The sequence below is a fragment of the Chiloscyllium punctatum genome, chromosome 14 (genome assembly GCF_047496795.1).
Source record: "Chiloscyllium punctatum isolate Juve2018m chromosome 14, sChiPun1.3, whole genome shotgun sequence".
NCBI lineage: Eukaryota > Metazoa > Chordata > Chondrichthyes > Orectolobiformes > Hemiscylliidae > Chiloscyllium > Chiloscyllium punctatum.
Window position 1 is genome coordinate 35,719,080 of NC_092752.1, and position 26,354 is coordinate 35,745,433.

Consider the following 26,354-nt stretch of genomic DNA (forward strand, 5'->3'; position numbering starts at 1 on the left):
CTAGACCCCCTCGATGTCAAAAAGCAAGAAGTATAAATTTATGAGAAAAAAGGCTTATGTCAGGTGCCAAGGTTCATTATTGCTGAAATCGTGGCGTGTGGGAACTATATGGGTGAAATTAAAAGGAAATTGGAAAGCACAGAGAGGACATGATGAAATTTTGGCAAGTAGAGGAAAACTCACTAGTGTTTTATTAGTACATAAAGAGAGAGGCAGTAACTATGGAAAGAAGAAGACTGATTAGAGACCAGAAAAGTAACTTGCCTTGAAGTATAACCCCCTGCAAGTGGGTTTGGTCATGGGGGAAAAGAAAGGGACAAAGCAGACGTTTGTAATATGAAGCAATTGTTGTTTTAGTGTTTTCTCCCTTAATATACCTAAGATATTTGACATTTCTGAAAGTAAATAGATCACCAAACCTGGGTGGCTGCTATGTGAATCAAGGAAGAAAATCGTGGAGCTCTGGTCATCATTTTTCAATCTTCTTTGACTACAGGAGTAGTGACAGAGAACTGTGGATTGCACCATCCTACAAGAAGTGAGGACAGGTCAGTCTGCATAATTGTAGGTCTGTCATACTGAACTCGGTGGTTAGCCAGTGAACAGGATGATGCCTGAGATGCTGTAAGAGGGGGAACAGATCAATGAAGGATTGTCAGCATGGATTTGTTCAAAGAAGGTTGAGTCTGACAAACTTGATTGGCCTTTTTGAGGAAGCAGTCAGGAGGGTTGATGAGCACAGTGAGCTGATAGAGTCCACATGGATTTTAGCAGAACATTTGATGAGTTCCACATGCAGATTGATCAGTATATTACAAGCTCATGGGATTCAAGGGTAAATAATAAGTTGGATCCAAAACTGGCCCATCAGCAAGAAGCAATAGTCAATTGGTGTTTTTGTGACCGGAAGGCTATTTCCAATGGGATTTTGCAAGATTTGAAACGGGGGCCTTGGCTGTCTGTAGTATACACAAGTGGTATCAATGATTTAGGGTGATTTAAAAGTAGGGTGTATGGTTAAGAAGTTTCAGGGTGATCCCAACATTAATTGAGAGGTTGATTGTGAGGAAAGAAAGTATGGACTGCAAGAAAATTTCAATGAACTGGTTAGATGGACAGAGAATAGACAGATAGAAGACATTCTGGAGACATGTCAGGTGATGCATTTGGTGAGGACAAAAATAGTTATGGTAATACACAATGAGGGGGCATAAAAAGTGCAGAGGAACAGCCAGCCACTGAAATGCGTATCTACTAATGCCTGAAGATGGGAAAATTGCCTTTGTTGGTTGAAGCCTGGTGTATCAGAGCTGGGATATTATGGTAAAACTGGAAAACATTAGAGTTGCATTTGTTCAATATAATAGGTTAAATGCTGGTTTGACAGAACCTCGGTATATAATTTGAGTTAGAGCTTGATTTCCACTTACAGTCCACAGAGTCTAACAATACTAATGACCTGCTCCCCCATATATACAACCAGGCAAGAAGGTGCTGTGGCACAGTAGGAAGTATAGGAAGTATAATTAAAGCAACTATACTCAAGTCAAAGTGCTCACCCAATTATATCTTATATTAATATCTAGTCATCACCTTTTTCCTAGTATCGTCCTCAAACTTCTTAATCATACACCCTACTTTTAGGTCTAAATCATTGATGCCACTTGTGTATACTACAAACATCCAGGGCCCCAGTTTTCAATCCTGCAAAATCCCATTGGAAACAGCCTTCCAGTCACAAAAACACTCATCAACTATTGCTTCTTGCTGATGGGCCAGTTTTGAATCCAACTTGCTGCTTTGGTGTCAGATAGCCCTGTCAAACTCTACTGCTAATCACAAAGGCATGCAGTTCTGGTCACCACATTACAGAAAGGATGTGATCACATTAGAATGGATACAGAAGTGTTTTACAAGGATTTAGTAAGGGAGAACGTTATACAGTATATGAGGAAAGGTTGTAAGCTGTGTTTTGTTTTGCAAAGAGGAGGCTGAGGGAAAACTTAATTGAGATAGTATAGATTTAAAGTTACTGGTGTAAAAATGAAATGAGAATTGTATACTCTTTTTATCCAGAGGGTCAGGCTTCAGAACTCTCAGCTTGAAAAGGTCATGAGAGGTGGAAATCATCATCTATTAACGAGCATATGATATCAGGACAATCAGAAACTACCAACAGGATTACTCAGGTTTAATCATGGACTGAAAGATAAATGACATTTGACAAACCTACTAATAATTTTTGGGGATGTAATTAGTAGAATAGATGAGATGCAACCAGTGGATGTGGTGTACTTAGATTTTCAGAAAGCTTTCATAACATCCCATTTAGGGAGTCTGTATTCAAAATCAAATCAGTAGTAATAGGATGGCATGGACTGAGAATTAACAGGTCAGAAACAAAAGAGTACGAATAAATGTATCATTCTTGGTCTTAAAGGCAGTAAGAAATGGAATATTTCAGGGACTAGTACTAGGGCCCCAGCTATTTATAACATATCAATGATTTGAATGAGAGAATCAAATGTAATATATCCAAATATGCTCAGTGAGAGTGGTAAGGAGCATGTAGAAAAGCATCAAGCTGATCTGGACAGATTGAGTGAGTGAGCACATGTAATGTAATGTAGCTAAGTGTGAAGCTGTCCAATTCAGCACAACAAACAGAAAGGTGGAGTACAATTTGAATGGGGTTAGACTGGGAAATGTTGATGCATAAACAGATCTACGTGTCCTTGGACACTGCCAAAGAACATTAAAATGAAGGAGCAGAAGTAGGCCATTCAGCCCATTGAGTCTGCTGCCACCATTCAATGAGATCATGGTTGAACTGATAATCTACAACGTCACTTTTTTTTGGCTTTTTCCCCATAAGCCTTAACTGATCACAATTCTGGCTATCTTAATTCCGAGTATATTTAACAACTTGGCTTCAACAGTGCTCTGCAATAAAGAGTTTCACAGGTTGACAGAGCTCTGAGAGGAGAAATTCCTTCTCATCTCTGACTTAAATCAGCAACCCCTTATTCTGAGATTATGCAGTCTACTTTTTCTGGTCCGAAACCCTCCCACAGGGGGAAGCAACCTCTCTGCATCTACCCTAAGAGTCTTATGTATTTCAATAAGGATAACTCTAATTTGTTTAAACTTCAATAAGTATAAGATGAACCTTTCCAACTTCTCACAAGCTCCATACTTGGAATAAATCTAATGAATCTTCCCTGGACTGCCGCAATGTTTGTGCATCTTTTCTTAGATAAGGAGACAAAAGAAACTGCTCACAACACCCAAGTCTGGTCGGATTAGTGCCTTTTAGCGAAACCTCACTATTTGTGAGGTCATTCCCCATTAAATAAAAGGCAGCAATCCATTTGCCTTCCCTATTACCAGCCCAGCGTGATGCTAGTGTTTTGGGATTTATAGGAGAAAGTGAGGACTGCAGATGCTGGAGATCAGAGCTGAAAATGTGTTGCTGGAAAAGCGCAGCAGGTCAGGCAGCATCCAAGGAACAGGAGAATCGACGTTTCGGGCATAAGCCCTTCTTCAGGAATGGGATTTGTATGCAAGGATCCTCTATTCCCTCTCTACTGCAGTTTTCTACATTAATTCCCTAATTAAGTAACATTCAGTTCTTCTATTCTTCCTGTGAAAGTGTACAACGTCACATTTTCCCGCATTATATTCCATCTGCCAAGTTTTTGTCCATTCCCTTCTGCATTCAATATCCCTCTGCAGACTTTTACATCATCCTCATCTGCTCCAACTTTTGTGTTATCCACAAACTTGGCAATAGTTTATTCACTGCCATCATTGGAGTGAATATACATTGTAAATAATTATAGCTCCTGTACTGATGCCATCTTGAAAATGTCCCCTTTATCTCAACTCTGTCTTCCATTCATTTACCAATCCTCCATCCATATTAATATATTGTCTTCAAGATGGTTGTGAGGGGTTGACAAGTGTCAGATGTTACTTTCCATGGTTGAGGGGTGTGTGCAGCTGTGCCCATGGTTTATGCCCAAGTTGCTATTTCAGGGAGGCTCCTCACAACCAGTCAGCAAGTTAAAATCACCTGTTACACGCTCTGACTTCGTTTGTTGAAAATTCTCAATGCCTACTTTGTTCAATACGTTTAGTGAGACAGGGGAGGAAGTCTTAATGATGAAAGTTGCGGTGTTAATAAGGCACTTAACAAGCAATAATCTCCCATAATATTGCCCAGTAAAAAACTCGCCTCATCACTCAGTAAATGCATGAATGATGCGGTGAACTACACTCAACATGAGATAAACCATGCAAGACTATGTATCTGATTCATGCCACAAATCTCAGCATAGCCTACACCCCTCAGACATCTTTCACGATTGCACCTACTTCCTCAATGCTTTTATAAGTAAAGGCAAACACTGTTGTGCATCGTCTGTCTCATTGATCAATTTAATGTAGGCTCTGGCGCTGTCACACGTTTGAAGCCAAGCTTATGAAGCAGCTTTAAGGCTTCTACTCTTAACTATGCCAAGTGTGATTCTGTCTCGATAAATGTTTTAGCTGATGTGTGCTTGATTCCAAATTTGGAATTATGAAGCCGTTGGAAGCTTGAAGTGTTGTTGCAGGAGTGAAAGAAAGTTGGGAAAAGTAATGATGACACAGTTTGTCATTCAAAATGAAAACTTTTGTACCAACACAATGATAGATATTTAGAGATAAAGGTATCTGACCATGATTAAGCATTTTCACTGGGTTAGTTATTCATAGGCCTATGCTAATACTCTGGGAATAAGGGTCTGAACCCCACCACAGCGGATGGTGAAATTTCAATTCAATAACCATCTGGAATTAGCTAAAATGCTGGATGTACAGTGACCTTGAACCACCATTGATTGTTGTACAAACCCATTTGGTTCACTCATGTCCTTTAGGGGAGGAAACTTGCCATCCTTACCTGGTCTGGCCCTCATGTGATTCCAGACCCACAGCAATGTAGTTTACACTTGACTGCCCTTTGGACAATAAATGCTGACCCAGCTGGGGACACCCACATCCATGAACAGACAAAAGAAACTATTGATGATGCTGGTTGGACAAGCAGTATCAATAATCCTGAATGCTCGACCTCATGACCTCATTCATTCTGGAAGTGCAATGTATTTGTGGATAGCCGATTATAAAATTCTGTAAATCCCTCTCTGAGAGCGTGAAAGAGTTAAGAGTTAAGTTGACCTTGACTGCCAAAGGACAATGCATATCATCCTAATTTAATTTGCAAGAGGCTATGCAGTAGGAGATGGCAATTATTAGCAGAACTGATTAGAGATGTTGAACCGTTCTGAAGCATTGATGCTCAGTTCTTGATGGGTGTCTCTTCTGTGAGCTAAAGTTGTCTGCTCATCCACTATGTCCTGTGGAATAGTGGGTTATTAAGGAGAAAGTTGCTGGCAATGTCCCTGCTCTTGTTGACATTCCCTCTCATTGGATGTCCTCTTGTGTAACTGTGAAGGCTGTGAGCAGAGAAGAGCAAATCAAAAGGGAGAAAACAACTCCAATATTCCAACCAGTCTGGTCCCCAACTTTATGTTGGTTCCAGACAAGACACCCCAAAATTGTGAAGCGCCCAGGTTAGAAGGGAAGAAATGGCTGCCCTTCTTAATTTATCCACTGCCCTCATTTTGCAACAGATCAATTTAAACAAGGTTCCCTTACTTAGTGGATGCCTTCCTCCCTGAATTCATTTTAAAAAGGAGACAAGTTAGCAAGAGTGAGTTTATTAGTTTAAATACAAGAAAAATAATAATAATACAACACGCTTACACAAAGATTAGAAAAGGAGTCTAAAAAAGGAAGAAAGTCAGATAAAATTATATGGATTAGTCTCAAAGCTCCATGAAGAGAAGATGCATGGACAATAAAGCTGTTATGTTGCATGACATTGATAGCAAAGATGTTCACAGGCCAGTAGTTGATTTTGAAATATTTGCCTTTGCAGGTCAGCCCAAATGCCTTTGTTGTGTTTCATTTTGAGTGTGCATTTCCTTGCTTTCTGGCTTTTAAGAGAGGGAGAAAAACAATTGCTTTCTTTTTACCTGCAATGCAGGGATGGACAAGAGTTCTGTCACTTGTTATCCTCATGGTACAAACCTATGCTTACTAGCAAATACAGTCTGGATTGAAATTAGCTTTTAACCGCTGTTCATCAGTATTCTTGAAAGGGGAAAATACAAACATGTCTCTTTCCTCCTGTCATATCCACAGCCAGAGACAACGTACAGGAGATTATAGTTCAGTTTGCAGTGCATTTCTCCCTTTGAAGGTCTTCACTTTGAAGCTTGACACCAGTCAGACATAATATTCCATGATCTCTCTTGAAGCTGGGGATAATATACACAAAACATCTAGACAATTAATGGATCAAACTGTTGAGAATTTACCTTCTCATTCATGTTTTGGCTCAATGTCCTCTTTCAAATTGTAATTAATTGTAATTAAAAGTTTAATATTTCTGTTACTAATCCAGAGTTATGATATATAGTCATGACACTAGAGGGGTTGATTTGTTGAATGTTTCACTGCATGTATATATGCCATATAAACTGTATTCAAAGTTTATACAGAGCCAATTTAAAATTCAGCATTCTGCAAAACTATCACACTTTTGACATAGGTTACTTTATAGAATTAATTAAATGTACTTTAACTAATAATTGGTTTTTCAAACAATTTAATAATGACAATAAATCTTGCCAGGATTGAGAGATTCAAAGTCTTAAAAGAACAAACACAAAATCTTAAGTGTAGTAAACCAGGTCAGACTAAAAGCAATATTACCCTTAAGAAAATGTTCAAGCTTGTAACATGGCCAAGGTATGTGTAAAATTTCCCTTGTCAGATATAACAAATTCCTTTAATTTTATACCGTACACATATTGTTAAACTGCAGAAAATGCTATCCTTCTGTCAGCAATTTGAGAACTGCAGGGATTGACTCTTCAGTGTTTGATAGGCCCTCAGTCCCATGATTCAGCACATTAATGCAAAGCTGCAAACCCAACCATGAAATGTTGGTTATTTTCACAGTAGGAGGGGAAATTTACAGCTCACTATCTAATTGTGCTTCTTTGTAATGGCTGGAGGCAAGTGTAATTGTAACAAAGTCAAATTAATAAGATCCAGTTGCATGAAGCAGAGATTTTGCATAAAACAAAAGTCAGTTACAGTATGATGTATGGTTACTTCTATAATTTGAATTTCTGTTACACAAATTCTCAGCTTTGTTTGAAATGGGTTTCTATTTTCATTAAGATGTAGTATGATAAGTAGCAGATGAAGGTCACTATTACTTCCAGATAATTTATGAGAGAACATAGCTTTAATTGCAGAAATATTTTAGCAATAGAGCAGAAGTCACCAGACGATAACAATTCTACGTTCCACTCCACCTTCACCTGCGGTCTTGTTCTACGTGTGTGAGAAATATTGTCAGCATTCTTCCTTCTCTCTTAACCAATAACAAACTATTGAGTTTTTTCATTCCCATTTGACTTTGATTAAATTTTATTGCACACAGATACAAGGTGATCAGTACACTTTCCAATGATATCTGGCTGTCAGATAGTGGCAGAATTGTTGAGTCTTCAGATAAAGAATGTTTTTTTTGAACTCAGTTTCTTTACATAATCATGTATATATATATATAGAGAGAGAGAGAGAGAGATAGTTACAAATAAAGAAAACAGACAAACATCGGAGCTTGACTTTATCCAAACAAACTAAAGGCAAACCTTACTTGAACGAGGAGGGTCCAATGACTGAATGAACCCCCATTTAACTTCAGCAGGAAGACCTCAGACAGCAGTCTTTTCCCACTGCACCTTGGCAGCAGCTGCCCCAAGCTATTGTGTATTCCTCAGCTCATAGTCCTGGACCTTGGAATGTGCCAGTCTGCAACACTCAGTCGGGGTCAACTCCTTGTTCTGGAAGGCCAACAAGTTTCAGGCAGACCAAAGAGTGTCTTTCATGGAGCTGACGAGCCTGTCGGTGCAGTTGATATTTGTCTCGGTGTGCGGCCCAGGGAACAGATCATCTCTCTCTCACACACACACACACATACACACACTCCTGTGGCACAAAGCTCCTTGGGATGAACTGTGACAACACCACTATATCTTTCTGCAGACTTCCTTCACAAAGGCACATTCCAGCAGGAGATGGGTCATAATCTCAACCACGCCCCCGCTCCCCACAGCAGCTTTGAGGGCAGACCTGCAGTGACATAGACCAACTGGGCGTACAAGAATCTCACAGGTACTGCCCTTCTCACTACCACCCAAGCAATGTCTTGATGCTTATTAGAAATTTCGGGCGATGACACATTCTGCCAAGTGACCTTGACAGTCTGCTCAGGGAACCTCACAACAGGATCCACCCTCTCGCTTTCTCTCAGGGTCTCAAGTACTCTATGTGCTGACCACTTCCTGATGCATTTGTGGTCATAGAGTCATAGAGATGAACAACATGGAAACAGACCCTTCGGTCCAACCCGTCCATGCTGGCCAGATATCCCAACCCAATCTAGTCCCACCTGCCAGCATCCGGTCCATATCCCTCCAAACCCTTCCTATTCATATACCCATCCAAATGCCTCTTAAATGTTGCAATTGTACCAGCCTCCACCACTTCCCCTGGCAGCTCATTCCATACACGTACCACCCTCTGTGTGAAAGCATTGTCCCTTAGGTCTATTTTATATCTTTCTCCTTTCACCCTAAACCTATGCCCTTTAGTTCTGGACTCCTCAACCCCAGGGAAAAGACTTTGCCTATTTATCCTATCCATGCCCCTCATAATTTTGTAAACTTCTATAATGTCACCCCTTTGCCTCCAATGCTCCAGAGAAAACAGCTCCAACCTGTTCAGCTTCTCCCTATAGATCAAATTCTCCAACCCCGGCAACATCCTTATAAATCTTTCCTGAACCCTTTTAAGTTTCACAACATTTTTCCGATAAGAAGGAGACCAGAATTGCTCGCAATATTCCAACAGTGGCCTAACCAATGTCATGTACAGCTGCAACATGACCTCCCAACTCCTGTACTCAATACTCTGACCAATAAAAGAAAGCATGCCAAACGCCTTCTTCACTATCTTATCTACCTGCAACTCCACTTTCAAGGAGCTATGAAACTGCACTCCAAGGTCTCTTTGTTCAGCAACACTCCCTAGGACCTTACCATTAAGTGTATAAGTCCTGCTAAGATTTGCTTTTCCAAATGCAGCACCTCACATTTATCTGAATTAAACTCCACACGGATAATCGCCCGAGTCTGGAATCGAACCCAGGTCCCTGGTGCTGTGAGGCAAAAGTGCTAACCACTGTGCCACCCAAAGAAATTTTTTTTGCAAATTTCTCCTTAAGGGACAGGTGATACAGAATGGTCCAACTACTCTGAGACAACCAGACTAGCCCTATTCTTCGCAACACCGGAGACAGGTTGTACCTCGTACATAGTGACATTTTGTGTTTGTGCACCAAATCATGTGAAATACATACAAAGACCAAGGACAGAAACGTGAATTTTCTTTTCCATCTGTTTAGCCGAATATCAAAAAGCTTCAAGATAGTCTCAATGGCATTCTTCTAGTGCAGGAAATGATATTTAACTCAGGATCTTATTCACACTTTATATATTATACTTGAATGTATAGCATATGATTTTCAAATGTAACACAACCTTTTGAGGGTTATCTGCAGCATGCAAACAACTCCAGCTATTTGCAAGCCACTTTGCATCACTAAGCAGGACAATGAAATGCTAACTGGCACAAAATACCCTTCACTACAGCTATTTAAAATAATTATGCATGAATTACAAGTTTATTGCTGGTTCACTCTTTGTGCCTCCCCTTTCAGTTCTAAGCAGCTGCTTGGTGTTTTACCTCTGAACAGAGTTCATTTTGACCCCTTAGAGGTATGGCACCTATTGAATCACTCCTGTTGTTTACCTGCTTTTGCTGAGTGTTACATTATACAGGTCTCAAACCACTACTTGTAGCTTTACAACAACCAAAACAAAGAGTGACTCTGATTGAAAAGCAGCTTGGCAAATCAAAGTTTAATTCAGACACAATGCAGAAGTATGAAAATTAAGAAGGGTTCTTAGAAATAAAGCTTTGCAATAGATTATATTTCAATGTTGGTGATGGAAAGCAACAAAGTGGAAAATTTAAAGTACAAAGTGAAGCAGATAAGAATAACACATAAGAGCAAATTATAAATGAGGCATAAAAACAAATCAGTAAAGCATTAATATGAAAAAGTAGAAGTTGAATCTCAAAATAGATGCACTGGGGGGCAATTTCAGGTATTAATATTTAAAGTCTCAAGGATGCCAGTAAGACATCTAACCTGACATTCAAGTGACACAGTTTTAGGAGTAGCTTTTTCTGAAACGAGTAGCATAAAGTGTCCTTTTCTGAAGCTGCTGAAAGGAACAATGAGATTTCAGGACTACAAAGCCATTCAAAAATGATGTCAGGCTTAGTCTATTCAAGTTTTTTACATTAGATTCAATTCCCTACAGCGTGGAAAGAGGCCCTTCAGCCCAACAAGTCCACACCGACCCTCCGAAGAGTAACCCACCCAGATCCATTTCCCTCTGACTAATGTACCTAACACTATGGGCAATTTAGCATGGCCAATTTACCTGACCTACACATCTTTGGACTGTGGGAGGAAACCGGAGCACACAGAGGAAATGCACACAGACACGGGGAGAACGTGCAAACTCCATACAGACAGTCGCCCGTGGCTGGAACTGAACCTGGGACCATGAGGCAGCAGTGCTAAACAATGTGCCACCCAGTGAGATTTCAGATTTGATGAGGAACAAAACCAACTGGAGTCATCAGCCTTTCCCCCTTCTCCGCGCTCTGCTTCATCCCTGCCCCAGGGTTAACCTTTTGACTTCTTCAATGTGTAAAGTGAAGTTCTTTAAAAAAAGGGGCCTTCAACCTGAAGAAGGGCTTATGCCCGAAACGTTGATTCTCTTGCTCCTTTGATGCTGCCTCACCTGCTGCGCTTTTCCAGCAACACATCTTTCAGCTCTGATCTCCAGCATCTGCAGTCCTCACTTTCTCCTAGCCTTCAAACTGGTGCCAGAAACACAAAGTAACACTAAGATCTGAGACCCAATTACAGAACTGATTCTCTCAGTTGGAGAAAATTTCACACTTGTAAATAGGAATAAAGGAATTCTGAAATTCCCCTGCATAATTCAACTCCCACATAGAAACCAACTTCATATCAATATCAAGGCTTCTCCTTTATAAGATAAAAAAACCAGCGATCACATTCCAAGAACAGTTTCACAACATTGATTCTGATTAAATAAGACAACATAAACCTGTGATATTTCACTCTCACCTCATATTACATGCAATCTATTTTGGCTTTCATCCAAAACTTAAAGCTTCAGGCTGAACCCAAGAGAGATATTGAGTGTGGTCATTCATCGTGCAGTTCAACTTCCCCAGTTGTGCGCATGTAATCTCAATGCTGACGCAGGCCTGTTGGACTCATAGGTTGTTTTTTAACCCCCAGTGGACTCTGTTCACAGTGTGACACTAGAACGGGCCCGGTGTAGTGGACAGCAAAGAGGATTACCTCAGATTACAACAGGATCTGGATCAGATGGGCCAATGGGCTGAGAACTGGCGGATGGAGTTTAATTCAGATAAATGCGAGGTGCTGCATTTTGGGAAAGCAAATCTTAGCAGGACTTATACACTTAATGGTAAGGTCCTAGGGAGTGTTGCTGAACAAAGAGATCTGGGAGTGCAGGTTCATAGCTCCTTGAAAGTGGAGTTGCAGGTAGATAGGATAGTGAGGAAGGCGTTTGGTATGCTTTCCTTTATTGGTCAGAGTATTGAGTGCAGGAGTTGGGAGTTGAAAATGTGTTGCTGGAAAAGTGCAGCAGGTCAGGCAGCATCCAAGGAGCAGGAGAATCGACGTTTCAGGCATGAGCCCTTCTTCAGGAATGAGGAAAGTGTGTCCAGCAGGCTAAGATAAAAGGTAGGGAGGAGGGGTGTTGGAAATGCGATAAGTGGAAGGAGGTCAAGGTGAGGGTGATAGGCCGGAGTAGGGGTGGGGGCAGAGAGGTCAGGAAGAAGATTGCAGGTTAGGAAAGCGGTGCTGAGTTCAAGGGATTTGATTGAGACAAGGTGGGGGGAGGGGAAATGAGGAAACTGGAGACATCTGAGTTCATCCCTTGTGGTTGGAGGGTTCTGAGGCGGAAGATGAGGCGTTTTCCGCCAACCAACGTGTTGCTATGGTCTGGTGATGGAGGAGTCCAAGGACCTGCATGTCCTTGGTGGAGTGGGAAGGGGAGTTGAAGTGTTGAGCCATGGAGTGGTTGGGTTAGTTGGTCCGGGTGTCCGAGAGGGCCAGTTCCAATACCGTACAACCGAGATGGCCTCCTTCTTCAAAGACCACAATTTCCCCCCAGACGTGATCGATGATGCCCTCCACCGCATCTCCTCCACTTCCCGCTCCTCTGCCCTTGAGCTCTGCCCCTCCAATCGCCACCAGGACAGAACCCCACTGGTCCTCACCTACCACCCCACCAACCTCCATATACAGCGTATCATCCGCCGTCATTTCTGCCACCTCCAAACGGATCCCACCACCAGGGATATATTTCCCTCCCCTCCCCTATCAGCATTCCGAAAAGTCCACTCCGTCCGTGACTCCCTTGTCAGGTCCACACCCCTCACCAACCCAACCTCCACTCCCGGCACCTTCCCCTGCAACCGCAAGAAATGCAAAACTTGTGCCCACACCTCCCCCCTTACTTCCCTCCAAGGCCCCAACGGATCCTTCCATAACAGCCACAAATTCACCTGCACCTCCACACACATCATTTATTGCATCCGCTGCACCCGATGTGGCCTCCTCTATATTGAGGAGACAGGCCACCTACTTGCGGAACATTTCAGGGAACATCTCTGGGACACCCGGACCAACCAATCCAACCAACCCGTGGCTCAACACTTCAACTCCTCCTCCCACTCCACCAAGGACATTGCAGGTCCTTGGACTCCTCCATCGCCAGACCATAGCAACACGACGGTTGGAGGAAGAACGCCTCATCTTCCGCCTAGGAACCCTCCAGCCACCAAGGGATGAACTCAGATTTCTCCAGTTTCCTCATTTCCCCTCCCCCCACCTTGTCTCAGTCAATTCCCTCGAATTCAGCACCGCCTTCCTAACCTGCAATCTTCTTCCTGACCTCTCAGCCCCACCCCTACTCCGGCCTATCACCCTCACCTTGACCTCTTTCCACCTATCACATTTCCAACGCCCCTCCCCCAAGTCCCTCCTCCCTACCTTTTATCTTAGCCTGCTGGAGACACTTTCCTCATTTCTGAAGAAGGGCTCATGTCCGAAATGTCGATTCTCCTGCTCCTTGGATGCTGCCTGACCTGCTGCGCTTTTCCAGCAACACATTTTCAGCTCTGATCTCCAGCATCTGCAGTCCTCACTTTCTCCTGCAGGAGTTGGGAGGTCATGTTGTGGCTGTACAGGACATTGGTTAGGCCACTGTTGGAATATTGTGAGCAATTCTGGTCTCCGTCCCATCGGAAAGATGTTGTGAAACTTGAAAGGGTTCATAAAAGATTTACAAGGATGTTGCCAGGGTTGGAGGATCTGAGCTACAGGGAGAGGCTGAACAGGCTGGGGCTGTTTTCCCTGGAGCGTCGGAGGCTGAGGGGTGACCCTATAGAGGTTTACAAAATTATGAGGGGCATGGATAGAATAAATAGACAAAGCCTTTTCCCTGGGGTCAGGGAGTCCAGAACTAGAGGGCATAGGTTTAGGGTGAGAGGGGAAAAATATAAAAGAGACCTAAGGGGTAACTTTTTCATGCAGAGGGTAGTACGTGTATGGAATGAGCTGCCAGAAGAACTGGTGGAGGCTGGTACAATTGCAACATTTAAGAGGCATTTGGAAGTTCATATGAATAGGAAGGGTTTGGAGGGATTTGGGCCGGGTGCTGGCAGGTGGAACTGGATTGGGTTGGGATATCTGATTAGCATGGACGGGTTGGACCGAAGGGTTTGTTTCCATGCTGTACATCTCTATGACTCTATGACTCTATGAAAGTGTGGGCTACCTGTCCTTTAACAAAAGAAACAAGAGGTGCTATAACTAGGCGACTGATCCTCATAAATTTCACATTGTAACCTGACTTTAAACAGATTTAAGTTGCCAGAAATTGGGTACAGGTTCATTCTGCCAGATCACAAAGCGAAGTTGTCTATTTTGTATTAAGCATTATACACAAATGACATCAATGTAGCAAGACACCAGTGAGGGTTGTGACCAGATTTGTACCTAAATGTCTACCATATTTTTCTAAACAAAAGAAACAATACATTCCACATTTCTTGTTGAACTTGACAGATCTCTTAAGGAAAGATATTGTTGCAATATACTTGAGCGAAATCTTCTGAGGAATGGAACTCACAGCCAGATTGGCACTTGTTTCTTTCTAACGTACCCTGCTCCAGTGTTCTAGCTCAAGTTGCTAATTTCAGGCCCTTAAGAAACTGTATACATGATGTTGATTCTTCCACAACACAGAGTTTAGATTACTTACAGTGTGGAAACAGGCCCTTCGACCCAACAAGTCCACACCGACCCGCCGAAGTGCAACCCACCCAGACCCCTACATCTACCCCTTACCTACACTACAGGCAATTTAGGATGGCCAATTCACCTGACCTGCACATCTTTGGACTGTGGGAGGAAACCGGAGCACCCGGGGGAAACCCACGCAGACACGGGGAGAACGTGCAAACTCCACACAGTCAGTCTCCTGAGGCAGGAATTGAACCCGGGTCTCTGGTGCTGCAAGGCAGCAGTGCTAACCACTGTGCCACCGTGCCCGCCCACAGGATCAGCTCTGAAGGCCACACCAGGTGCCTGTATTACACCATTGCTATATTCTGGGGTTTAAAGCTTTAAAAGCACATTAATAAGTTACGAAGAGTAAATGTATAAGGTAAGTGGGTGAAGGAGAGGATGCAAGTGGGTGGTGATGGGATTGGCCTGAACTTGTCTCCACTGGGTGTTTAACATGGTGCAGAAATGCTAATACTATCCCTCAAAGATGAATATAGATACCATGGTATTGAAGAATCTAACTGACACCCATTATACCATCTATTACGTACAAATATTATAGTCACATACACAAGTGTGTTGAGCTAACATGAAGCTATTTAGTTTCACTTCAAAGTCACGTCCTTGCACCTTGAATGTGGCAGTGCACTTGTTAGCAGTTCGCAATACATCATCAGTAATGGCTTATATTCAGTTTCAACAGTGAACTCCTTGTCAAGTAAATGGGTGTGAAACCACACGATGTCAAGTACCACAGTTGATGTCTCACACTCTATATTTGAATACTTGCCTTGTGGGGATGACATGGTTTTCAAGTCAAAAACAATGGCTTTTCATCATGCAGTAGACCAGGGTCCAGGTCTTTTTTATAAATGATGAATCCACTTTGAGAACCACAGCTTATCTGGGATTGTAGCACAACATTTTTTTTCTGATCGAACCTGCCTGACAGAATCAAAAACATGTTAATGATTATCTTGCCACACATAAAGCACTGTCCTTTTGGTGCAAGTCTCCCAGCAGAGAAATGTTATCTTCCGTGTTGGCAATATAAAGTGACAGGAAATGTAAAGGTCTGATGTAATGTTATTGATCCTCTTCATCCTGTGGAGGCGACATTTATTTGATATCCATGGTGGCTCACTGGTTAGCACTGCTACTTCACAACACCAGTGATCTGGGTTCGATTCCAGCCTCAGGTGACTGTCTGTGTGGAGTTTGCACATTCTGCCACTGTCTGCGTGGGTGGGTTAAAACTAGCTCAGTAGGGAGATGGGAACTTGAGGTGTATTTGCAGTGCACATGAGGATGAGAGTAGAGAGGGCATGGACAGGATTTTACGGTCAAAAGAATGCACTGGGAGACAGCAAGCTGGTTTGAAGTGTGTTGACTTCAATGCCAGAAGTATCTGAAATAAGGTAGGTGAGCTTGCAGCTTGGATAGGTACCTGGGACCTTGATGTGGCTATTTCAGAGACATGGATAGGGCAGGGTGAGGACTGGGTGTTGCAGGTTCCAGGGTTTAGATGATTCATTAAGGACAGGCAAGGTGGTAAAAGAGGGGGGAGGTATGGCCTTGTTAGTCAAGGACAGTATAACGGTGGCTGAAAGAACTTTTGATGAGTACTCATCTACTAAGATAGTGTGGGCTGAGGTTAGAAACAGGAGAGGAGAGGTCACACTGTTAGGAGTTCTTTTATAGCCCTCCGCAGAGTTCCAGGGAGGTGGAAGAGAGGATTGACAAAGTTTTTCTGGGTAGGAGTGAAAGGAATAGGTGGTCATTATAGGGGATTTTAACTTCCCCAACATTGACTGGAAATGCTATAACACTAATACGTCGGATGGATCAATTTTTGTCCAATGTGTACAGGAGGGTTTCCTGACAGAGTATGTTGAAGGGCCAACAAGAGGGGAGGACACATTGGATCTGGTGCTTGGTACTGAACCAGCTAGGTGTTTGGTTTAGTTGTAGGTGAGCACTTTGGAGAGATAGTGACCATAATTCAGTTACATTTAGTTTAGCGACGGAAAGGGAAAGGCATATGCCACAGGTCAAGAGTTATCGATGGGCCAAGAGTAATTATAATGCGATTCAGGAAGAATTAGGATGGATAAAATGGGGTGGCAAAATGCAGGGGATGCAGATAATGGAAATGTGGGGCTGATTTAAGGAACAGATATTACGTGTCCTTTATAGGTATGTCCGTGTCAGGCAGGGAGGAAGTGATAAGGTAAGGGAACTGTGGTTTACTACAGAAATTGCATCTCTTGTTAAGCGGAAGAAGGTGCCTTATGAGTTGATGAGGCAAGATGGTTCAGATGAGGCGATGGAAAGTTACAGATCAGCTAGGAAGGATTTAAAGAGAGAGTTAAGAAGACCAAGGAGGGGACATGAGCAGTCTTTAGCAAGTAGAATAAAGGAGACCCCTAAAGCTTTCTATAGGTATGTGAGGAATAAAAGGACGATGAGGGTAGGAATAGGGCCAGTCAAAGACAGAAGTGGAAAGTTGAGTGTGGACCCTGCGGACATCGGAGAGGTGCTAAATGAACATTTGTCATCAGTTTTCACTCAGGAAAAGTAGAATATTGTAGAGGAGAAGAGTAAGATACAAGATATTAGACTAGAAAGGAAAGGATCGAGATTAGTTGTGAACAGCTGTTATCAGTTCTTGAAGGAGTGAAAGTCCCCTGGGCTGGATGGGATTTATCCGAGGATTCGCTGGGAAGCTAAGGAGCTAAGGAGGAGATAGCAGAGCCTTTGGCTTAGATATTTGAGTCGTCATTGTCTAGAGGTTTAGTACCAGAGGACCAGAAGATTGCAAATGCTGTGCCCTTGTTCAAGAAAGGCAGTAGAGATGACCCACGTAATTATAGACCAGTGAGCCTTACTTCTGTTGTAGGAAAGGTTTTCGAAAGGACTATAAGAAATATCATCTAGCAAGCACCAATTTGATTTCAGATAGTCAACATGGTTTCATCAAGGGCAGGTCATATCTCACAAACCTCATTGAGTTGTTTGAGAAGGTGACCAAGCATGTAGATGAGGGTAGGGCAGTTGATGTGATACATATGGACTTCAGTAAAGCTTTTGATAACGTTCTACATGGTAGGCTGTTGGAGAAAATGCAGAGGCATGGAATTGAGGGTGATTTAGCAGTTTGGATTAGAAATTGGCTTTCTGAAAGAAGGCAGCGAGTGGTGGTTGATGGAAAATATTCAGCCTGGAGTCTGGTTACGAGTGGTGTGTCACAAGGATCTGTTTTGGGACCACTGCTGTTTGTCATTTTTATAAATGACTTAGACGCAGGCATAGGTAGATGCATTAGTAACTTTGCAGATGACACTAAAGTCAGTGGAGTAATGGACAGTGGAAGAATGTTACAGGTTGCAGGGGGACTTGGATAAACTGCAGAATCGGGCTGAGAGGTGGCAAATGGAGTTCAATGCAGCTAAATGTGAGGTGATGCATTTTGGGTAGAATAACAGGAAGGCAGAGTACTGGACCAATGGAAAGATTGTTGGTAGTGTGGATGTGCAGAGGGATCTTGGAGTCCATGTACATAGATCGCTGAAAGTTGCCACCCAGGTGGATAGTGCTGTTAAGAAGGCATACGGTGTGTTAGGTTTCATTGGTAGAGGGATTGAGTTCCAGAGGTGCAATAGCATGCTGGCAACTATCCAAAACGCTGGTGCGGCCACACTTGGAATGTTGTGTACAGTTCTGGTTGCTATATTTCGGGAAGGATGTGGAAGCATTGGAAAAGGTACAAAGGAGATTTACCAGGATGTTGCCTGGTCTGGAGGGCAGGTCTTATGGGGAAAGGCTGAGAGACTTATGTCTATTCTCATTGGAAAGAAGAAGGCTAAGAGGGGATTTGATAAAGACATACAAGATGATCAGAGGATTAGATATGGTAGACAGGAAAAGTCTTTTTCCGAGGATGATGTCGTCAGCTTGTACGAGGGGGCATAACTACAAATTGAGGGGTGATAGATTTAAGACAGATGTCAGAGGCAGGTTCTTTACTCAGAGAGTGGTAAGGGTGTGGAATACCCTGCCTGCTAATGTAGTTAATTCAGCCACATTGGGGAGATTTCAACAATCCTTGGATAAGCACATGGATGATGATGGGATAGTGTAGGGAGACGAACTGAAAATAGTTCACTGGTCGGCACAATATCGAGGGCCGAAGGGCCTGTTTTGCTCTGTATTGTTCTATGTTCTGTGTTCTATCCTCCAGGTGCTCCTGTTTCCTTGCACAATCCAACGATGTGCAGGCCAGGTGAATTGGCCGTGCTAAATTGCCCATAGTGTTCAGGGAAGTGTAGGCTCGATGAAATAGTTGGGGTAAATGTAGAGTAATGGTCATGGGTTTGGGTGAGATACTCTTCAGAGGGTCAGTGTGGATTTGTTGGGGTGAAGGACCTGTTTCCACACTTTAGGGATTCTATGATCTTACTTACATTGGGACAGGTTCCATAGGTGGTTAGCACTGCTGCCTCACAGTGCCAGAGACCCGGGTTCAATTCCAGCCTCAGGCGACTGACTGTGTGGAGTTTGCACATTCTCCCCGTGTCTGCGTGGGTTTCCTCCGGGTGCTCCGGTTTCCTCCCACAGTCCAAAGATGTGCAGGTCAGGTGAATTGGCCATGCTAAATTGCCCGTAGTGTTAGGTAAGGGGTAGATGTAGGGGTATGGGTGGGTTGCGCTTCGGCGGGGCGGTGTGGACTTGTTGGGCCGAAGGGCCTGTTTCCACACTGTAAGTAATCTAATCTAATCTAATCTGAAAAAATGGACCCAGAGAAGGTTGGCATTGACTATGTGCTGTTAAATATTAATCCTTTCGTCGTGCTGCTGCCATCCGGAAGCAAAAGTTGTGGCCATAGTCTACCTTTGTCTTACCAAAGACCATGCCAGTTTCAGCAACACAAAACCAACCAGGTACATTTCCAATAATCCTATTCAAGTACTGCCGAAATATGCCTTGACTAACTCAAAGTTCCAGTCGTAAATGTTGGAAATCGCACCATCCTAATGCTGTAAATGTTGTGATTGCTTTTGCGAATTGGATAGACCAGTATCCATATGTCTTAACTTGCTTGGAAATTTACTTCAGAAAATTTTGGATTCAATACTTTGTGTCAATATTTTGTATGGGCGCCTTTTAAGCAAACGTTCATGGTACCTGGACCTTGATATATACTGTTATGGTGCCATCTTTCTTTAAAAGATATGTGATGGAGTTACATCAAACTCTGTGGTGGTCAATCTTCTGAATTGTACCATGCTGATTCTCTTGTTTGGTTCCACTTGGAACTTCTCCAGAATGTAGAGAGTTTGGGTGTTTATTGTTGATACATTCCCATTTCTTCCCATTTTTACTTCTCTGCTTTCAGTCCTGAACCAGGCACCTGCCTCTCAAGAGCAGTGACTAATTTAAATGATAGTCTTGCTTTCCTGTTAGTGTATGTGCCTCCGTGACTCAATGTTGTCCATGGCACTTCAATAGTGGCCTCACCCACCATCAATTTTGACTCCCACTCACCAGCAGTGACATCTCAGTGTACCCTGGCTCATGTCCCACATTTTACCATTTCTAAAACCGTGGTCAGCCAAAATCCTGTGGCCTGAGAATTAAATCACAGCAAGCCAGTTCCCCTTGTCCTACTGATTTGCAATTTCTCAGTATCTGCATTTTAAAATTCCTGTCTTTGTTTTCAATTTTTTTCATGGCTTCACCATACTGTATCTGCTGCACTGCGCATAATGCTTCCACTTTGTTCACTCTACCTTTCTGAATGCCCCTCATTTTAATTGGCCTGTAGAGTGCACAAATCACTTGCTTGCTTCGGCACTAATCTTCAGAATACCCTTTCTACAACTTTGCATCCTCCATCACACTCACTTCCTTTGAGACAGTTCTTAAATTTGTCTCTTGTGTCATCTTGTCTAATATCTGTGGTTCAATGTCAAGTACTCCAGTGAAGCACCTCAGGATGTTTTATCTCTTTCAATTTCCTTTTATAAATGTCAGCTGCTTTCATTGAGATTGCTTCTGTCTTAACTACAGATCATAACCCAGGTCACCAAAGAATATATCAAACTTTTAATTACAACATTTCTTTAAGGAATTACATCCACAGGATAACTGTAATTTCAGGAACCTCACCCAAAGTTTGTCGGAATAACTTGAAGGCTCAAGGCCAGGACTCAAACCCACAAATGAAAGGAAAGAGAGTTCATAAATTGTTACTTAGAAACAATTTTTAAAACTGTACAGAAGTTTTTTTTATATAGTTTTCACTGCTGCAATGTAGAGATGTTTGTATTTGATGCCTGCGTGTTCTTAAGAGAATTTTGGGGATGCTTCTGATGATATAAATGGATAGAGTAGCCATGGACAAATTAAAATTGGTGCAATGGAAATTGGAATTTCAAGGGAAAAGGAAAGGAGAGAGAATTAGAGAAAGAGACAAAAAAAAGAGAGAGTAAGAAAGTGAAATAGAGAAGAAAAGAGAGATGGAAAGAGAGAAAATGAGGTAGAGAGGAAAGTCCAAGAAATAACAGAATTTCAGGAAAAATGGCAGGAAAGGGAGTTTGAACTAAGACCAATCAAGGTTCAGTGTAGGAATTCCAATGTGCCTCACAAAGACTGAATTGGTTCAGACTCAAGAGCAGAATGTGCTCGGTTTACTCTTAGTTCCTAACTTTAAGGAAGCAGAGGTGGAAGCCATCTTGATCTCTTTCGAATGGATCACACAGCAGTTAACAAAGCAGAGTAAGCTTGTAGGGAAAGCTCATGAAATATACTGCTTCTTACCTGAGGAAACTGCCACTGATTAAGAGGCAGTTTAAAAAAAAAGTATCAGTTAGTGCAAGAGACATGCTGTCAAAAATGTCCTTATTCTGAAGCAGATATGACCAGATGCACCTGGAATTTGAAAGATTGCAGTAAGTTGCTTCTACCTAGCAGTTATGGGACTAAGGCAGAAGCCAATTACAAAATGCTCTGTGAAATAATCCTCCATGAGGAGCTCAAAAACTCAATTGACTTCCCAATAAGAGTAGACCAAGGAAAATAGTGTCTGACTGATTCCAGGTACACAGGCAAAGTTGCTGATCACGATGAGCTGATCCACAAATCCGATGTTCCCAAAGACATCTTCCCCTTTTTACTCCCAACCAAGTGGGATGAATAGAGATGTGGAGAATGAGAGGAAGCTAAACATGAGACAGAGTTATTGCTTGGAACTCTCCTCAAGGCAGCAAGAATGATGCTAGGATGAGGCCAAGAAACCATTTAAAGTTAAATAATGTTAGTTATTCTAGAGTTTTCTTCTCTGGACCTTTACACTATAGCCTTACAAACTATAAACTCAAAATAAAAACCTGACACACAATATCCAACAAATATAGCAGAAATAATCACCTGACTTTGTCCAGTCAGACACTTTTCCCAGACTAAAAAACCAAAAGAACTGTGGATGCTGGAAATCAGAAACAAAACCAAAAACAAAAATTGCTGGAGAAACTTAACAGGTCCGGCAGCATCTGTGGAGAAAATGCAGAGTTAATGTTTTGGGTCTGGTGACCCTTCTTTAGAGTACCTCCCAGACTGCTTCACTACCATACCCACCCACCCCCACACTGAAGGGTATTTCTCCCAGACTGCTTCACTACCATACCCACCCACCCCCACACTGAAGGGTATTTCTCCCAGACTGCTTCACTACCATACCCACCCACCCCCACACTGAAGGGTATTTCTCCCAGACTGCTTCACTGCAGTTAACTATGGGACTTCCTGCCTTAAGAATCCCTAAATTGACTGCCCTATGTTCCACTATCTACATCTTAAAGAGCCTGATCCATATATGCTTTTTCTTACATTCACTTTTTGTTTGAAAAATGTTGTGTTATTATTGCATTTAATGACCAATAAACTCACTCCTGTTAAGTCAAGGAAGCAGAGTTAAAATGGCTCCTTTTAAGATACTTTTATTACAAGGGAGGAGATCTTTTCTAAATTAACTTGTTGCAACCAACTGAGGGGGTGGGTGGGTAAAGAAGGAGGAGCCATTACATTCCTCCTCACGCAGGTGCTTGACAATTTGGGGAATTGTATAACAGAGAAAATATCACCCATCATCTGGTCATAACGGATTTGGAGAATCTAATCATAAAATTTTCCAACAATTTAGGACAGAAATCTGAACTCAGAAATAAATGAGGCCAAGGAGTTAAATTCTTCCAGGTCTCATGCTGCAAAGGAGGCTAATATGTTTTCAACCTGAGTTAACATCAATGCTTAAAAGCTATTCACAACCTATGCTGTGGGGAAATGTGCAATTATTGTTTATGTTCTGAGTGAAATTTTCCAGCAATTCATCTGCTTCACCCGACAAATGGTATGTTGAATCATAACAAAGTACAACAAAATCTCAGCAATCAAAACTGGCAGGAACACCAGGCTCTCATACCACAGATGGGATCTGTACCAATGTGTCCCAAAAAGGCAGAGTGCAATTGTAACTGTCGCTTGAGCCTTTGCCAAAACAACTCAGTTTTCCAAACAAAGTAAAGTTTTACCAACGACATTTGGCTGAGCTTGATATTTCCTTCTCAGGGAGAGTTTACATCTGGAATTTTTATCTTTGCTTCAAGGCTAATGAAATTATGAGGTAAAACAGACTTTGTGGTTTTTGTGTTCATCAATGGTTTTAAACGGTTTGCTGTTTTGTACAACAGTCTCAGGGACCAACACTGGTGATTGTTCATTGCATTTAAAACATTATTATTTCCTTGCTTCCAAATGAATGGAATAGTTAGTAGGAATCTAATGTCACAGAAGTAATAACTAAATCGGGAAGAAACAGCAACCTGGTGCAGAACTAAATGCCAAAGGTATGTATTTCAGTGCAATACAATGCTGCCTAATTGGATTAACTTCAGCAGCTTTTCGGAAGCTTGCTTGACGGATTAGTACACAATAGAAGATCAGCAGGCCAAAACACAATGCAAATTCTGTCCATTTTTGGTCAGTTATCACACACTGTTTGTGGATATTATCTGAAGGGCTCAATACCACCAATTTTACACAATGTCAAAATGCTCAGGGTTCACAAATGACTCCACAGGTTTAAGAACATAATCTTGGTTAACACTTCAGTGCAGCGCAGAGATCGCCACCTACATTTTCAGGCAGATGTCAAAGAGCAAACCTACCAGAACTAAAAAGCAAGTCCTGTGAAAGTCTTGCAGCATTAGTGGAGAGTGAAATTGGATGATTGTTTCAAGTCCCATGTCAGTCTTCTTGGGAACTGAGGGGATATGTAAAAGTGATGGTTTTTATCCTGTGAGTAAAAGGTGGGGTGAACCAAGCTGGGGAAAGTGTTATAACTGGCAGAGAGAATGAACGGCCTGAAGTTTGCCAGGTTTTGATTAAGTGTCACAATCAGGGAGTTCCATGAAGGTGTGCACTCCATGACCCCTGGCAAATGCTCTTACACAATTCTGCTCTGCTCACATCTTTAAACATGCATCCGGCTTCCACTGTGGAGTCTCATGCAATTTTGCTGTCCACAGAGGCTTGTCAATGCCAGGATTTTCTGCTGTTCACACTGTAGATGCAATATTTAGATTCCACCTGTAGACTTTTATTTATACTTTCCCTCGTCCATCCAGTTTACATTGGGTATTAGTCTAAGAATGGGACTTGCCCAATATTCTTCATTAAAGCAAAGTATACTGCAAAGTACTACAAGAGCCTTACCTATACAATGCTTACAATTATAGGTGAACCAGTTAGGTGAGCTTGTCCGAGGATAAGAGGGATACAGGTGATCAGTCTGCTCTACCTCAACCTCCCAGTGATGCGATGATATTCAGAGTTAGCTAACTATGCTTTGAGACTAGCTTTTTTCTACCCCTTGCCCATACAGACAAGCTGTGCACTCAAAACTTTGCACTGTCCAGTCTTCAGCAAACGTTCAGTTTGACTGCTGGATAACTGAAGTAGTGTCATACTTTGCACAGCCAGTTTGTTGAATTAACTCATTAAGAGTAGCTTGTTTCTCTCTAGAAAGTGACTTACTTTATAATTTTACAAACTTTGACCTCAGCTTTATTTTGTCATTACCATCTATTTCATAGTCAATCATATGATACTGACACAGCACAATTCTCTGAGGAAACCTCTTCTGTTCGGCTAATACATGATCACATATGGGTGGCACAGTGGTTAGCACTGCTGCCTCACAGCACCAAGGACCCAGGTTCAATTCCAGCCTCAGGTGACTGTCTGTGTGGAGCTTGCACATTTTCTGTGTCTGTGTGGGTTTCCTCCCAAGATGTGCAAGTCAGGTGAATTGGCTATGCTAAACTGTCCATAGTGTTAGGTGCATGAGTCAGAGGGAAATGGATCTGGGTGGGCTACTTTTCAGAGGGTTGGTGTGGACTGGTTGGGCCGAATGGCTGGTTTCCATCCTCTTAGGGAATCTAATCTAATTACATATTTGATGGCCTGGACTGTTTTAAAACAAGACTCCAACCATTCAGACGCACTGTGGCAGTTTAGCCCATTACTGTTGAGTTACAGCAATTAATTTTTTTTTTGTCCCCCAGTATCCATGTTGTGTGTGTGCTGGTACAAGACAGTGAAAACACCAGGTCGAAATAACTTTATTAATACTCCACTACCAGGAGAAACAACACCAGGAAAAAGTGAGGACTACAGATGCTCGAGATCAGAGTTGAGAGTGTGTGGTGCTGGGAAAGCACAGCAGGTCATGCAGCCCGAGGAGCAGCAAAATCAATGTTTCGGGCAAATGCCTTTAATTCCTGATGAAGGGCTCCTGCCCAAAACGTCGATTCTCCTGCTCTCCACCAGGAAAAACAGCCATGTGACCATGGAACCTGTGACAAGCAGGGCCTAATTGAGCAATAACTATGTGAAAGAACAAGTGACTTTTTCCTTTTGTTTTTCACCGATTTTAGGAACCCCAAAAAAAACCAGTGACCATTAGATAATCATCCAACCATTAACCTGTTGTTACAGGAGGCTTCATATAATTTTTCACTAATTTCATTTAATTTTGGCTAACTCAGCAATTTTTAGATTACTATCTGCACAGCTGTACACTATTTCTAACTCTGAAAGCTGGAAAATACCATTCCATGTATGTTGTTTGTTTGCAAAACAAAATAAGATGGCAGAAAAAAGGAACTTGGCAGCCTGGTTTGCAGACCTGAAGGTTGGGGTGGTTGGAGGGAGGGTGGCAGTAGGGGGTGTGAGGAGAGCCGTTATCTCTCTCCAGGCCCAACAGAGGCCCCAACAAGAGATACTGCCAACCTGGTCAGAGATAGCCACCCAGGTCAATGCGGTTTCCATGGGTGCAATGTGCAACAATGCTGCAGGAAGGTCAATCGCAATATGCACTTCACAAGGGTGAGTGGCATGATGTGTTCTCCAATACCTTGTTCTCACAATAACTTTGCCACTGCAGGCATTTCCCACCCAGGGCTCATGTTCTGGCATTCTCACTATTGTGTGACTCTCACCCACTGCCAAACGACTCAGCCTTCCCACCATCTGCACTTCCAACCCTGTAACTGATGTCACTGCATCATCTTTCTTTCTAGTTGACAGTTCATCCAGTCACTTTAATTAAACTTAA

The 26,354-nt window shown here is 42.4% G+C and overlaps 1 long non-coding RNA gene across 1 annotated transcript in view; it reads right to left on the minus strand.

The window, feature by feature from the left end:
- Positions 1-5,860: 5,860 nt before the first annotated feature.
- The window catches only part of LOC140485476 (uncharacterized), a 118,189-nt gene continuing 97,695 nt past the window's right edge, over positions 5,861-26,354 (minus strand). The window contains exons 2-3 of the long non-coding RNA XR_011962341.1: positions 15,471-15,625; positions 5,861-6,368 (exon numbers count right to left, since the gene is read on the minus strand). This is a non-coding gene — a long non-coding RNA (uncharacterized lncRNA). The remainder of the gene's footprint in view (positions 6,369-15,470; positions 15,626-26,354) is intronic.